This window comes from Varroa jacobsoni, unplaced genomic scaffold (genome assembly GCF_002532875.2).
Source record: "Varroa jacobsoni isolate VJ856 unplaced genomic scaffold, vjacob_1.0 scaffold_772, whole genome shotgun sequence".
In the NCBI taxonomy this organism is placed as follows: Eukaryota; Metazoa; Arthropoda; class Arachnida; order Mesostigmata; family Varroidae; genus Varroa; species Varroa jacobsoni.
Genome location: NW_019213674.1, coordinates 55,470 through 70,165, shown reverse-complemented (window position 1 = coordinate 70,165; position 14,696 = coordinate 55,470). Strand labels below are relative to the sequence as shown.

At 39.9% G+C, this 14,696-nt stretch overlaps 1 protein-coding gene and 2 long non-coding RNA genes across 4 annotated transcripts in view; 2 read left to right on the top strand and 1 right to left on the bottom strand.

Annotated features, from left to right (window-relative positions):
- On the top strand, window positions 1–5,034 carry LOC147753070 (uncharacterized). Its single transcript, XR_015312331.1, has 3 exons — window positions 1–76; window positions 1,531–1,833; window positions 4,161–5,034. It is a non-coding gene; the product is annotated as an uncharacterized LOC147753070 (long non-coding RNA).
- LOC147753069 (uncharacterized) lies at window positions 2,031–5,757 on the bottom strand. 2 transcript variants are annotated; one of them, XR_015312329.1, is made up of 2 exons: window positions 5,639–5,757; window positions 2,031–3,779 (listed from the first exon to the last, which is right to left on the bottom strand). It is a non-coding gene; the product is annotated as an uncharacterized LOC147753069 (long non-coding RNA). The 2 variants fall into 2 exon arrangements; XR_015312330.1 differs by lacking the exon at window positions 5,639–5,757 and adding an exon at window positions 3,993–4,165.
- Window positions 5,758–8,610: 2,853 nt separating this feature from the next.
- Window positions 8,611–14,696, top strand: part of LOC111263515 (uncharacterized) — a 60,671-nt gene continuing 54,585 nt past the window's right edge. The window contains exon 1 of the mRNA XM_086969677.1: window positions 8,611–13,853. The gene's annotated coding sequence lies outside the window, so the exon portion shown is untranslated. The remainder of the gene's footprint in view (window positions 13,854–14,696) is intronic.

The window sequence follows — 14,696 nt, the reverse complement described above, 5'->3', positions numbered from 1 at the left end:
CCAAATCGTTCGTGGTGGTACTATCGGCGCCACTGCAGCTGTCTAGCGCGCCAAAACCGAAGCTTTCTCGTACCAGGTCCTTTACAAACACTTCAAACTTAACTGCTGAATGTCTCTTATGCGTTAACGGTGTTCGTCAATGCTTATATAATTGTCAATTATAATGGTAACAAAATTCTATCTGTGGTATTCGTTATGGTGATGGTGATTGGTGGTATACAAAGGTGCTACTATATCCCACACTGGGGCCACAGTCAGTTGTACCTTTTGGCTTCATCATGTTGTACTATTTATGTGATTTCCTTTGCCGTTAACCGGTAACAAAAAGATCCGACATTAGAACTTGCAGGACCGGAAAATCAGTCGAACCACATCTACATGTTGACAGCATGCCTCAAAAATTAGATACAAGCGATAATGCAATATTTTGTATTTGTGAAATATTGTGTATTTGTATCAGGTGAAATAATGTCAACAAACTGAAGACAACACACGGTATTAGTTTTATTTTAGCGAATTTTAGCAGCAGGCCATACTGCTGTATGGCCTGCTGCTGATCGATAAATTGAATGGATTCACACAGTAACAAGCGTTATAGCCTCATGCGGAAAATTCACTTTTCACTTAATCTCCTTGACGACCAAAAAGCAACCAATTTTTACACAACTTCCTTACATTAGTTTCCAATTCAAAGTAATCCTTATCTAGCTTAATAAAATAAGTGAACTATTCATGAAGAATCCTTGTGAAAACTTGCGTAACATCTTTTTTTCATAGACAAAATTTGATAAAATAAATCTGTCACGAGAAGTAAAAGCTTCTAGCGGCAGTTTTTACCAATAGACCAGTTCGCATACACGACGAACAGAGAGCTTTCTAGATAAACGCACATATATAGGAATCACACAGGGTAAGGAATCTGGCTATTGATAATAGAAAAAAAGAATGAAAGACAAAAAATTACCTTACCGAATATAGTTTATATAGTGCATAACATGGCTTATATTAGTATATTTGCCACAAAAGAGACAAAACCTAATTGTGTAGACGTAACAGCTGAGCTTCCGACGAATTCTCTATTAACAGCAGCCATCATCAGCGTGAATTCAGTAAGCATAGAAAACTCACAATTTTAAGAGAAAACCTGACAAAACTGCTTAATGCTCTCATGCAATTGAAAATATTAGTCAATTGCTCAAAACTACTATGTTTACTCTAGGCGTTATGTCAGTGCAAATATAAAATGATATTCATTTCAAGCCTGATTGATTTTACGCGAGTGCTTTCTCTGTATTTCCATAGAAGTTTTCACCTCAAGGAAAACATTATCATAAAATCTTACTTGTCCGTGTCGTACATCGGATCCTATAGATAACCGGGTGGTATTGCTGATCACAAAGGGTTGCGAAGTAAAGCGCATGGCCTAGTGTTTTTTTCAAGCGCAGTCGGAGGGTAGGCCAGCCAAGCGGAAGTGGTGGAGGACAAAGAAGTGCTTTTCCACATGGTGCTAATAGTGCTTTTCCACAGCAGGCCATTTATCGTTGTACCTTGGCGCCTGGTACCCGGCCTGGACAGGTTATCGTCCTCCCTGCAGCGGATATAGGTCGAAGCAGCCCATCTCAAGTTGGTTTTGATCGGTCATCACCACCGGGTGAGTTCGCTCGCGCCAGAAACTGCCAGTTCCTTCGTCGGCCGGGACGAATCGAAACGATACGAAAGGAGTGAAAAGCAATCAGTGCCGTTAAAATAGAACGTCTTTCCAGTAAACAGTTTCTCAAGTGATCTTCTTTTTAGCCTTTGGTCTGTTGGCTTACAAATGTATATCTAAGAAAGGTACAGATTTTTAATAGAGCGAGACTTTTTGCGTAATTAGAAAGAGAAATGTATGTTCTTTCTCTGCTGAATTCAGATAAATAAGGAAATGATTTGTCTCAGTTATTACAATTGAAAATTTGCGTGGCATCTTTTTTTTTTATAGACAAAATTTGATGAAATAAATCTAGGTGGTGATCAAAATTGTGTGACTGCAAGCGTGGATGACGGAACAATAATCGTTCAACACTGATAAGTTATTGCTACATGGTACATAATACTGTACCTAATGGTACCCAGTAATTTCATTGTTAAGTTCGTTTTACTCGTCGAAAACTTTAATTTTAATATACCATATTTTATTTTTTGGCCAACTGTGTTTGTAGTAAACTAACATTACGCCTGTACGAATAATGAAGAAAGCCATTTATACCAAACGCATTTAATACAAAAAAAGTACAGCTTTGCTTAAAAATTAGCTATTTGATCAGTTCTACCGTGCTATTCCGCTTTGATAATGCACTGAAATGCATCGTACATGTGGATAGTGATCGATTTCGGAATTGATTTGAAGCTGCTTAATACCTCAATTAGACTTGCCAGGGTGAGGCCCATTTGCCTATAGATGCCAATTTTATGTGGCACTTGCCGTTTAATCGGGTGGTCTATGGTAACTTTTACCGATTCTTGGCTCGGTGTATGCACTGCTTACTAGATGCAAAGAACATCTTTACGTCGAGGTGGTTGTTTCGTCAATAGCTCTTATCGCTTCAAAGCATTTGTTATGTTACGTGGCGCTTCTGCTAAAAAAATTCTGCTGCATCAATGCCACAGATTACGCACAACTATTTTTTAAAGACCTCTTGTGTTGTATATCAGCGCATGCAGAGCAATCGTGCAGCGACACACAAGTTAGAATATGAAATGATACAATTTCAATCAATAAGCTTGGCAAAAGCTGAAACAGGGATTCTTTTTTTTTTTTTTTTTTTTTTGTATATTTTAGACTCATGTCTCTTCTATTCTACAAGTTATCTCTTTAGTTCACCAAATGAACGCTGTTACAAAGAGGCTACATGTACTATATTTTCAAAGAAATGCTATATTTATTTTTACTGTTTCAGTTCATGTGCTGCCATTCACAGTCACTGGAACATACTCTACTCGCAGTTTCATCAGCTCTGATTGATTTTTTATTTCTATCTGGTCTGTGTACAACGTCCATGTATAATGTTCATTCGAAGGAGAGAAACAAAGAGCTTTGGGTATTATTTTATCGCATACATTTTTTTTAAAGATTTTGCTAACATAATTCTTTTATAGCCTGTAATTTGTTGCAGTAATGCTGGTAAAAAATACACTCCTATAACAACCACGTTAAAATACAGGGTTCTCCAAAAAACTGCTGACACATAGTACGCAGTAGTTTTTTGGAAAGTGGGCTGAAAAACTGTAAATATATTTCTGGTTTCAATGATCTATGCTATAATGAATGATGCTAATATTAGAAACGGGTTCTGGTCCAGATTCGAACCTGGGCGTAGACACATGGTTCGTTTCGTGCTAGGAACCAGTCGTATGACGAAATGTTTAATGGCGGTACCGGACGTATAACTCAAAACGGAGAGAGATTTCAGTGACCAAAACGAGACAGGTTCAGGGAATACGTCACAGCTTAGAAATAATTACACGTTTTCGTTTGCTCATCAAAAGGCCAACAGTTTTTTGATCACCCGGCTTGTATTGCCGTAGTAGCTTTGCACTAAGCGATACTATTGTTTTAATTGAGGTATACATTTTCCCCAATTGAGATAAAGCATCCCCTTTTCACCGGCTACTAATTCCGTCTTTCAGCAATTGGTTGAAGTCGTTGGTAGAGTAGCTGATCATGCCCACCAAAATGGCTGTTATATTCAGCCGCGATAATCGTAGCCGAAGGGTAACTCTGGGTGACGTTGGACGCCCAACTGAAATGAAAACACACAGCAGGTAAAAGTCGGAAAAGTTCGACCTCATCTATCATAAACCTATTTATTGGATATCGTATCGACAGACGGTCACACACACACACACACATACACACGCACACACACCGAACACACAAAAGCACCTATACACATACACAGCGACCAACTAGTACAAACACGTAATAGTGACAGAGTAAGCGGGGTTTGACGTACCGCGACAAGTCTTATGGGCTGATCGGCAAAAATAATGCACTATAAAGGAAAGGGCCACTGCCCTTATATCGACGAGTCTTCAAATGTTGTTGCGTTATTTTGTAGGCAAGCTCTGCGTTCTTTGTTATTTTTGGTTATTGTAGCTTCCCTACATTTGTTCTGTTGCAGGTACAAGATGAATGGCAGGAATCAGCATACTTGTGTCTGCACATTCGATCTATATGTTGAGAAAGCGTTCACGCACAGCCAGATCCCAAAAACAACATTTAATGCAGGTTTCCATTATAGACGTGAAAGACTTTTTTATATACAATATTATGGAAGCGAATATACGAATAGATAGGCAATGGTGGTAATAATAAGGTTATGATCGTATATAAATATCGAATGATAGAACCTTTATAGAACCATCACGCTTGAGCAGACGTAGCTCTAGCGGAACGTGTCTAGCCGAAGTATCTGTCTAGATGGTTTCACAATGTCGAAGAAAACACGCAGACCAAGCAACTTTTAGAAAACGTTTGGCCTTATTGCAGAGGAAGCTATGCTATCACTGATAGTAAAAGGCCTTTAGAATAGTGATACATATTTGCCAGCTCATGAGGGCTTGACAGAACATATCAACATTATGTTACAATGTTAAAAATACCCTACATGTTATCTAATTCGTGTCAATAACCCATCGTTCCGGTCGCTGTTGGCTGCGCTTTGTTCGCACTTGTGAAAATGCACCTTTTCAGCATTTTATTTTAAAAAGTTCACCTCTCCGATCGACTCAAGAGCCCTTCCCGAGCCTGATACAATTTGTAAATTCTTTTGTGTACAGACAGTGAAGTAAGCTCAGCAACTTTTGTATACATAGTGGCCAAAATGAAGCTTCAAAGATAAAACAAACGGTACATTTTATTGGGACGCTAAAATATCTAGTCGTCCAGCTGAAATATCAAGTAGATCCGTCTCAACCCTTCCCTAGAGAACAAAAAAAAAAGGACTACATACGGAGGCGACTGAAATAAAGTACCAAAGGTGTATTTGCTCAGTACGAATATATGGTATATTTATGTTCAGGTCGTCATTATTATTATGATAAATAGTCAAGCTGATTAGTTATTATTTATTTTCCATTAACATGCGTTAAGGATAACATCACTATATATTACAGAAGATAATTGCGGTTAAGCCAAATGACACGTACCACAAGAGGGGTTACCTTCTATACGTATATATGAAGTTTGATGCCCATTACATTTTTGTGGTAGTGGCGTACTAGTTTGGACTGACGTCTACTGACGCCGCATCACTGTGATGTGAGGGGCAGTGATTATACGAGGTCCACTCAAGCACTCAATTAAAGAGATAAGCAAGATTCTAATTATTCTTCATTAAATCGTACTCTGATAAACAGGCCTTCGCAGTTTGAACAAGCCTGCTTTCGGCGCCATAGAGAAGGATGAAACAGATCATCACCCATTGCTTTCACATCGTGTGTATAAAATAAGCTGAAAAACTTTGAGCTGATGTTGAAAGTCACTGGACAGTTGCTACTACATGTTCAATCGCAAAATGTGAAATCCTTCCCCTTACGTTTGATCTAAAAACAATTTTTCAGATATTAACGTATTTGCAGTATTCTTTGATTAAATTACCTTAAATTCTTCTTCCGCATAGGAGTCGACTGGTCCGAATTTGATAATCGACTGATCGAGGGTGCTGTATGCAATGACTGGAACATAACTATGTATTCCGTCCATTAGTAGAAAAAAGCGTAGGCGCCTGGACTTTTTCTACTTTTCGTTTCTAGAAAGCGACTGTTTAACTCAAAGACGTTATATCGTTTCATACTTACTGATAAACTATTTATAACCCCGTCACTCGAATATGTTACTCAATTGTCTAGCGCTACCTCTGTCCTTAGCTTAGTTCTGCATTCCTAGCTTAGCAAGTCCATAGGATGATTTTACAAAATGCATACAAATAACGGTGATGACTAGCTTCATGTATCAAAACCACTGAAACCTCTACTTCGCAGACTGTCTACGTCATAATATGACAGTCACGTCTTCCATCGGGCATCGTCTATCAGAATTCGGTCTAGTGATAACTAGTTCTGGGTAAAAAGCTAAATTATCAGTGTCAACTGTACTGTTAGTAAATAGAAAAGACCTAAAGGAAACCTTTCAACCTCGGAAAAACATGACCATCTCTTTACGAATATTCACATAAAAATAGCTTTTGTCCTATTTAATCCACTCGCTATGTTTAATAGGAAAGTCATTGTAGTGGCTGTGTGTAGGCCGAGAAATGGCATGCATGTTAGGTAGATGCACCTAAATGGCTTTCATCTAATAGGCTTATAAGTTAACTTTCAGCGTTTTCTTTTGCCTAACGTTGATATTGAAATGAATGCCATTAGATTTATAGTTCTTTGCCATTCGTGCGGCAGCTCACCGATTCTTCTGCGATGCTGACAATGTTTGCTTGCTTGAATCAAAAACCAATTTTCGGATTTTTGTTCCATCATCGTCTTGTTTCGGGTTAATAACATTTTGCATCCATCAAAGTAGATGCTGCTCTCAAGGAGCCAAATGAGAGGAAGCCCCTCAGCACAATTGAGTAAGTGACCCATCGCAGAGGACCAGCGTTATTGTGCAGACAAATCACTTTGCCTCACTTAAACGATAAAAAACACTCGTTTCTTTATTGGGCTGTTCGGTTCAAAAAGTTGACGTATACAATGTTTTGTATTAGCTTTTTCGGGTTGCTTTAGAAACTTGGAGTACAGCACTTGATTCATATACTACCAACACAGAAAAAGGCTTTTGCCTCCCAAACACTTTGCTTTGCGCAGGATTTTGCTGGTCTCTGAAACCAAACCACGATATTTTACAATGGGAATCATAATCGAAGATCCATTTTTTTTTTTTTGGCGTCTTACATAATTTAGTACGGAACTTATTATTTTATTTAACTTATTGTTACCGCTCATCGAGTTCATGGAAAACCTATACCCATGGCTTCGGTATGGCTTTCGTAGCGGAGAGGTAATTCGAAAATTGCTTATCGAACTGACCCGCAAGTTTCTGCTGAGTTGAAACGAAATGTCCTCTAGCGATCCTTAAGTCCTCGAAAAAATATGAAACGTCCAAGCCGTAAATCATCATCCAGGGAATTGAATCTAGAACAGTCAACTATCACCCACGTTTGAGCCAATAGGTTAAGTTGGCTTGACTCATTTGAGTGCCTCAGGCCAGTAAAGCTATATTTGCGGTCCTACACTCGGTATTATCAACTAATGCTAGCTCAGAGGGCTGGCTTCCCGCATGAAAAGAAGTGTATCTACATCTGGTTTCAAAGCTAGACCCGACGTATGTTTGAATTTTGTAGGCAAATACGTTACCGTTGCACAGTATTGATCCTACTTTGTGTCCATATGTGTGTCTACTGTATCGTTAAAACACATCAATAGCAAATGACTTAATGGCCTTGAATGCACAAAGGGATGAGTGGTTAACATTTCAGATCGGTGCCTTTTTTAAGGCGTGATCGTTGAAACGGACAAAATTTCAGTAGGGAGTTTACATGTACGCTTAAAAGTTCTATTATTACTGTTGCTTGAGCAAACCTTATCGGAATACACGTATATACAGTAGTGCAACACATAAGATTTCAACAGAGTAGCGCGATAACGATCTAAGATAGTATTGAAATTAGCGTTAAGAAGGAGTTCTTAGCGGTGGAAAGATGTATATTCTATGTGTGCATCTACTTCTTTTTGACTGTTTGAGCTGAATAAGAATTTACATGGGTAGGGGATGAAATTTTGCATATTTTTTGGAAAAAATGCAGAGCACTGACCTGAGACCTAGCCAACAATGTATGATAAAGATTACATATTTGAGTTAATGAATCAAGTTGGACAAGCATACCTAACCTGAAAGCTTCTCCACGAACTACATGTTCTAAGCAATTAAAGTTAAAAATTAAATTCGTAGTTTATAACATAAGTATAATATAAGCAATTAATAACAGTGAGACAAGTGCATCAGCTATAACATCAAGGTACCTTTTTAGAGAGATTTTCTCCGAAAGCGCTTCTTTCTTCGATTGAACAGCCCGACCCTTCGTCATCTAGTTGTCTCAAAATGGGTTCGGTATATAATGAGGAACCATACCGCTATTACATAATTCTGACCTAAAGTCTATATGATACTATTCAATGTCTCGGTACGTTGGGGCGAGATTTCATCTGCAAGGATCAGCTCCTTTAGAAGACAGACCGATTTTTATAGACGACTTGAACGTATGATCAAATTGTTTTTTGGCCTATATCAACATACGCAAGATCGACCCTTTATGTCACAACTGCTTGCAGTACGTAATAAAGGTTCGTTGGATCCTTTAATAATATCACCATGTTTTAAATGAGATTGCGATCGTCAAGTCCTATTTATTATATATACATAGACGACAAAGCTTCCTGGCATTTGCAATTGCGAAAATATGCTAGTCAGTTGAAGGTATTTATTATTATACCTCATCCTTCAATGACAATATGAAACGGTGACTGATTGCTTGAAGGATAGGAGATGATTTCAATGATAAGTAAGACATTCCTCCTTTCTGAAGAATATAATAACGGCGGAGTTTGGTGTCGGCCTTCAAAGTTTACATAGGTTGCATAAAATGCGGGACTTTACTTACTGGCACTATGAATAGAATCACAATTATTGGAACATCTTTTACATATTTATTTTTATTTTATATATTTATGCAAAGCTAAAGATTCGATTGAGTTTTTGTTTCGACTAATCAAGTAGTGTTGACGCAAAAAGAGCGCCATAATTTTAATTATTTGAACAATGATTCAAGATAGCGAAATTTTTTTGGTATAAACACAGATCAGTATTTTAGCCTAGCGCAATACGATGCGTACGTGACTGCGGATCAGTACAAACTATAGATCACTGCTTCGACATGAGATGTAACTGACCCTATCCCTATTCATCCCTTTAAAACAGCCAGTCGATTATCTCGCCTAGTAAAAACACGTAAAAGCAGTGGTAAATGCTGAAGAAAAGGACGTGCTGAGTTTGCGCTGATTGAAATAGTTTGAAATCAATATGAATTTTTATTTATATTTGAAGTAAAAATGTGTCCGTTTCAAGCAAAATCGTGTCATGTCGACGTATGTGTAATAAGCCACACATCCGAAATGTTTGTTATTAGTCTCATTTAGACAAAAAAAAAGTTTTTCGTGTTAATAAAATGACAATGTGTAAATCAGCTTTCATACTAAAATCTGTCTTGAAATGTCAACGGTTTTTAATTCTTGTTAGGTAGGCAATTGATTTGAAATAAATTTGACATAAGAGTGCTTCTACAAGTAGTTATTGGAATACTATACTGATATGCTAAATGCGGTTCCAGATGCTAAAAAGAACACTAAGCAATCACAATTGAGATCATTTGTTGGTACGACGAGCTAGAACCCACAAATGCATAGAAGTATTATGCCGACATTTCGTCTTCAAGAGGGCCGCCAACAACCTCCGTCTTCTATTTCTACACGAGTTCTATAAATTTGGGGTCGTCCAATGTAGATGTTGAAGAATGTAGAAGAATGAATAGCGGACGTTCTGATGCGAAAAATCTACAGACGTGCGTATTTCTGTTTAAAACCGTCTTTTTACAGAAATGGGTGGCAAAAAAAAGCGCACCATTCAGACCGAAGTCACGTTCGAGGTGTTTGCTAGAGGAGAAGACGATGCAGATCCCCTGCGCGAAACCTAGTTCATGCGTATACTGTGAAAATTTTATGTTATCGCATGAGCAATACTGCATATTTACGTCGCTGGTTTAGCCATGTCGGACAAATTTTACTCGTCATTAGCTCGCCGGCAGTATCGTGATGTAAGGCTCATGTGTTTACGTTCATTAGAAAAGCATCTTATTTCCTTGCTTTTTGGCGCAGCTATATAAGCAATAAGCGCAGCAACTCGCCGTATTTTTATCGCACTTCTATCGCCGTATTCTAAATACATGCCTAATTCCACGGTTTCGTATTTCCCTTTAGTTGGCACTTTCCAGATACTAGGGACCGTTCCACTGCTGTCCTTTACCTATTGTACGTTTGCATATCATCGCTCACGTCTGGACTGCGACACTTTCAATAACCATTGCCATCAATCTCGATCAAAAGGATACTATCGACACAAGCAAGCAGAATTTCTATTGAAGTCGTTCTCGTTAGTATCTTAATGCGTCTGTCATCCTACTGAGCTGTAGCACAGTAAACCGACGTCCCAACAACAGCCACGTCCCATTCCTATTTCTTCTGCATGATTGTTTTGCCTGATTCTCGCCTCTTCTCTTCCTCAATCCGCTGCTGTCGTCCATGTTTTTTCATGGCTGTCAATATATCACAGAAAAACGCGAGCATAATTTTTCCCTTGTGCTGAGATTCTGATTTCCTGTAAGAATTGAGTTTAGCTAGACTAGGTCTCATTTGGTTCCCCTCTCTCTTCGTGCGATTATCTACCCGTCCACCTGAACCCGCCTGGGCCTAGGCCAACCACCGACACTCGGTCGCTCGCTCGATTAAACGCTCTTCTTAGGCTGACGTTTCCCTCTTTAGGGTCGTTGTTCTAGGTGCTCACTAGTATTCCTCGTACCCTCTAGATGGCGCTTGCGGCAGCCATCCTCATGGCGGGCGCGGGCTAAGCCAATTCGCCTGAATCAGAGTAGACGGCCGACCAGTGCGGACAGGGCACTAAGCCAGACCCGAGATCCGAAAGGTGGAGACAGTTGTTTCCCAGAGTATACCGAAAACCGATAAAGCAGAAGAACGTAACGAAGAAAAATGACGTCTATCTTCCTCTGTTTGTCGAAGTCGAACGATGAGTACAAACAATAGGAAAGCACCAGTACTCGACGAATCGTGGTGCAAATTTGTCCATCCACTGCTTACTAAGCTGCTAGCCGCCTCCAAGTGCCGCTTGCGTCCATCGCACGCCGAGGAACGGACAGAGGGACAAATGGACTAAGTCGCATTTACTGATCCTGCAAGGGAGCTAGTAACTAATTAGAAAGCCACAATCCGTATTGCAGAGCGCCTGACGTCAATAACACCATTAGCAGAGAAAATAACAGGAAGGAAAAGAGATTGTAACATTTAACTGCGTCGTTCGGAACAGCTATCGAATCATCAATCCGCCTGGCTATTCAGTAGCTGTTTTCCAGGCACTACTACTTACCATCGGTTTTAACTGAGAACTCCGGATCGTCAGATCCCTTAAATTACAGTCCTATCACTATTTTAAACCATGAACAGCAGAAGTTGACGCTGTTGAAACCAAAATAGTAAGACGAGTTAGCCAGAAGATCCTAACAGAAACAGGGCAACGACGACAATGAAAACAAGATCAAAAACGGGAAAATACGCGGCTGTGAAGACGGAGGCAGGACCGGCAACACAAGCAGCAGCGAGAGAAGGTACAGTAAATTACAAGCAGAAGTAAAACGGATAATGTGTCGTACATCCTTTTTTCCGCGAATCTAGGATGGCACAACCACTCACCATGATACCCCTACTCCCCTAGGCCTTTGTTCTGTCTACCGCCCTTTAGTCAACCCTTGATCCGCCAAACGCGTTTCCTGCAACTACCAATCTCCGTCGCCAAACGTGCCGCCAAATTGAAGTTTCCTGGTGGAAAAGATGTAGAAGAAAGATTTGTTCGTGCTACCGTACCAGGGTCAATCAGAAAATCGCGGATCAGACAATCGGAGCAAATAAGGTATTATGTAATAAAGCACGCCTTATCGTGCTCTTTATCTAGTCATCGGGACCAGTAAAGAGGAACCTAAATAGAAAAAGGACAGATGACAAGATAGCACACGACTCGACTCATTCAGTGGATTGGCCGTAATTAAGTTTTGGTAGCAACAAGAACCTTTATGACCGGAGCGTTCGACTTAGTTGGAGTCAAACCAGCGATCGAAAATTTAGCGAGAGTCAAGGCTCCGAGCAGCCATCAAATCGCCCGTGATGTGGCATTATGCAACTTCAGTAGACGAAAGTTTCAATAAATCCCCTCTAGTGTAATCTCGTTCTGTTAGTGCTTCAACATCAGTGTACCACCATCGTCATCTTTTTCTTCCGCTACCTCTTCAGTTCTATCTGTGCACCTGTCGTGGAAGAGGTAGGAAGCACGTGAAGAGTGAAACTTTGCGAAACGACTGTGTTCACACTTTTCCCGTAATAAATGTCAGCGAAAAATAAATCGCCAATTAGAACCCAATCAAAGAGGGACAGAATAAAATGCTTGAGTAGAACACGCTGTTCGAAGAATAACGATGCGGACGCCGAAATGATTATCAGAATTCTTTGAAAACATCAACCTAACGATAAAAAAATGAGAGGTAAGGTCCGCAACTGTTAACTCGACCCTGCTAAATAGAATCGTCGCTTCGTTAGCATTAGCACCGATGGCAGCAGCGGCCGCCGGCTACAGAAGCGTTGACACAGCTGGCGAAAGAGTTACGGGCCCACCACGTAGCGCTTCTGTATAGAGCCGGTGTTCTACAGAGGTACAATCAAAGGGGTAGCCTTGACATCAGCTGGAGTACTGGCGGGGAAGCAGTTCGACCACTAACGGTTACCGCTTTTCGTTAGCGCGGGCACAGAAATAGGTGGAGAACGAGCGAAAAATACAAATCAGTGCAGTGTCTATTTACTTAGAAAACGTGGCAAAGGCAAATAGGGCCAGACAAGGTGAGAATGACTAAATGGAAAAGTAGCTGCCCTTAATGTTTCACCAGCTACTTTTAGCTAATAAATCTCAAGGTCATTCATGAACATAGATATCCTAGAGAGAAAGTGGATGGTCCCTGCCCAATACAATAACTAGCCCTCTCACTACCATTACTAATAACACTGTAAATGATCAACCAATAATAAAAACCTTTTTGAAAGATTTTCATCATACCAATAACACTATGAAAGATCAACAATACATAAACAAAAGTACCTACAACGTTTGAATGTCATTGAATTACTAAGTGATGATTTGTACGTCGTATAACAACGAAAATAACACCAGTGACATAACAGATCCTTCAACAATACGAACAAAAAAGAAAGGAGTGAACATTAATTAAGACTGTTCGCCCCCTCTGGATCCCACTAGAGCCCTTGTCCCTTTTCAGCGCTTGCGAACGGCTCCGGCAGGTTATATAGCCAGACAGCCGTATTTCAAACTAAAGAAAGATCTGCATTTGTGCGATTTTGTTTTTCCTTGATAATAATTCTAACACCGTTGGTGACAATGAACAACGGCGGTGGCGGCAACGACAACAAAGTCGCCAGCCATCCAAATCATAGGAATGGTGACTAGGGCTAAATTGGCCTATAGGGAAGCGACTGTCTCAACCAGAAGGCAGCCTAAGTACCAGAACGAAGCGAACGACAGAGATTTCTGCAGTTGTTTAGAGAAATCTCTATCTACATGCTGCACATGGGTTAATTAACCCAATATGGGTGTGAAAGAACAACAACCACAGCTTCAGTGTTAGTATCAACGCCGGGTTAACAGTGTTACTTCAACGACTCCTCGTATACCGATGACCATCATACGGCTGTAGCAAGTTTAAATATAATAGGAACAATACCAGCATCGAGTTCATAAGCAGCGCGTGTTTATAGTGATAGATAGAGAAAGAGGTGTGGCTGGTCTTCAGGGAAGTGAGTGTCCGCCGGATAGACCCCACAATTAGCACTAGGACTACACCTCACTTCAAACCGCATCTTGTGCCTAACGGATTACCTTAATATCAAATGTGAACTCCGGAGTTCAGCCACACTGGGTGAGTGATATAATAATAGTTTCGATAGCCAGGTGAGATAACATATAACGATCGTTAGTATACTTAAGGATTTGAAATTAGTTGGGAATAAGATACATCTTTTTTTGTTTGTCTTGTATGCGAGTCTGCTTCATCAATACACTAATTTCTAAGTAATCTTCTATCAAAGAACCCCCGCGTTCTTTTTCTATGCATATTCACAATCCAATGAGTTATACTACAAAATTTGTTGAGATGTAGACGACAGTGGAGAGGTTTTTGTCAGCTTTCCTACTATTAATTCAATAGGCAACAATTGGCGCAGTGTTCCCGGGAGGCTACACTCGGAAGCTGCGTAAATGCAGCCGGAACTACCGTTGCAGAGAAAAGCTAAGTCCAATTGGAAAAATAAAGCGAATTTAAGTCAGTGCGGTTATCCTAGCCTTGATTTTCGTACTTTCACAGCATCTTTTTTGGAAATGTGTTATGAAAAAGAACCATCTTTTAGAATAGTTCCGTTATAAGGATGGCCTTTGTTCGACATCTTTGTTCGACGTACGCAATTAACTTGGCTAATGAAGGCACTCTAACAATTCGGACCAATTAGATCTGAGACGACTTCTACTCCATTGAAAAGAGGGTCATAGCCAAGAGCCATGAACAAATAATGAAAATTTCTGAAAAAATGAAACCGACTGTTCCATCGACCAAAGTGTGTATACTGCAGCAAGATAGCGCTGACTGACTCCAAAATCACTGATATATTACTCGAGTAGTTTGTGGCATCCGGCAGCTTTGTTTCGATAGGTAAAAATGATTTTACTCTGAGAAGTCTGAGACATAATTTTTGTCAGCTATAAATTT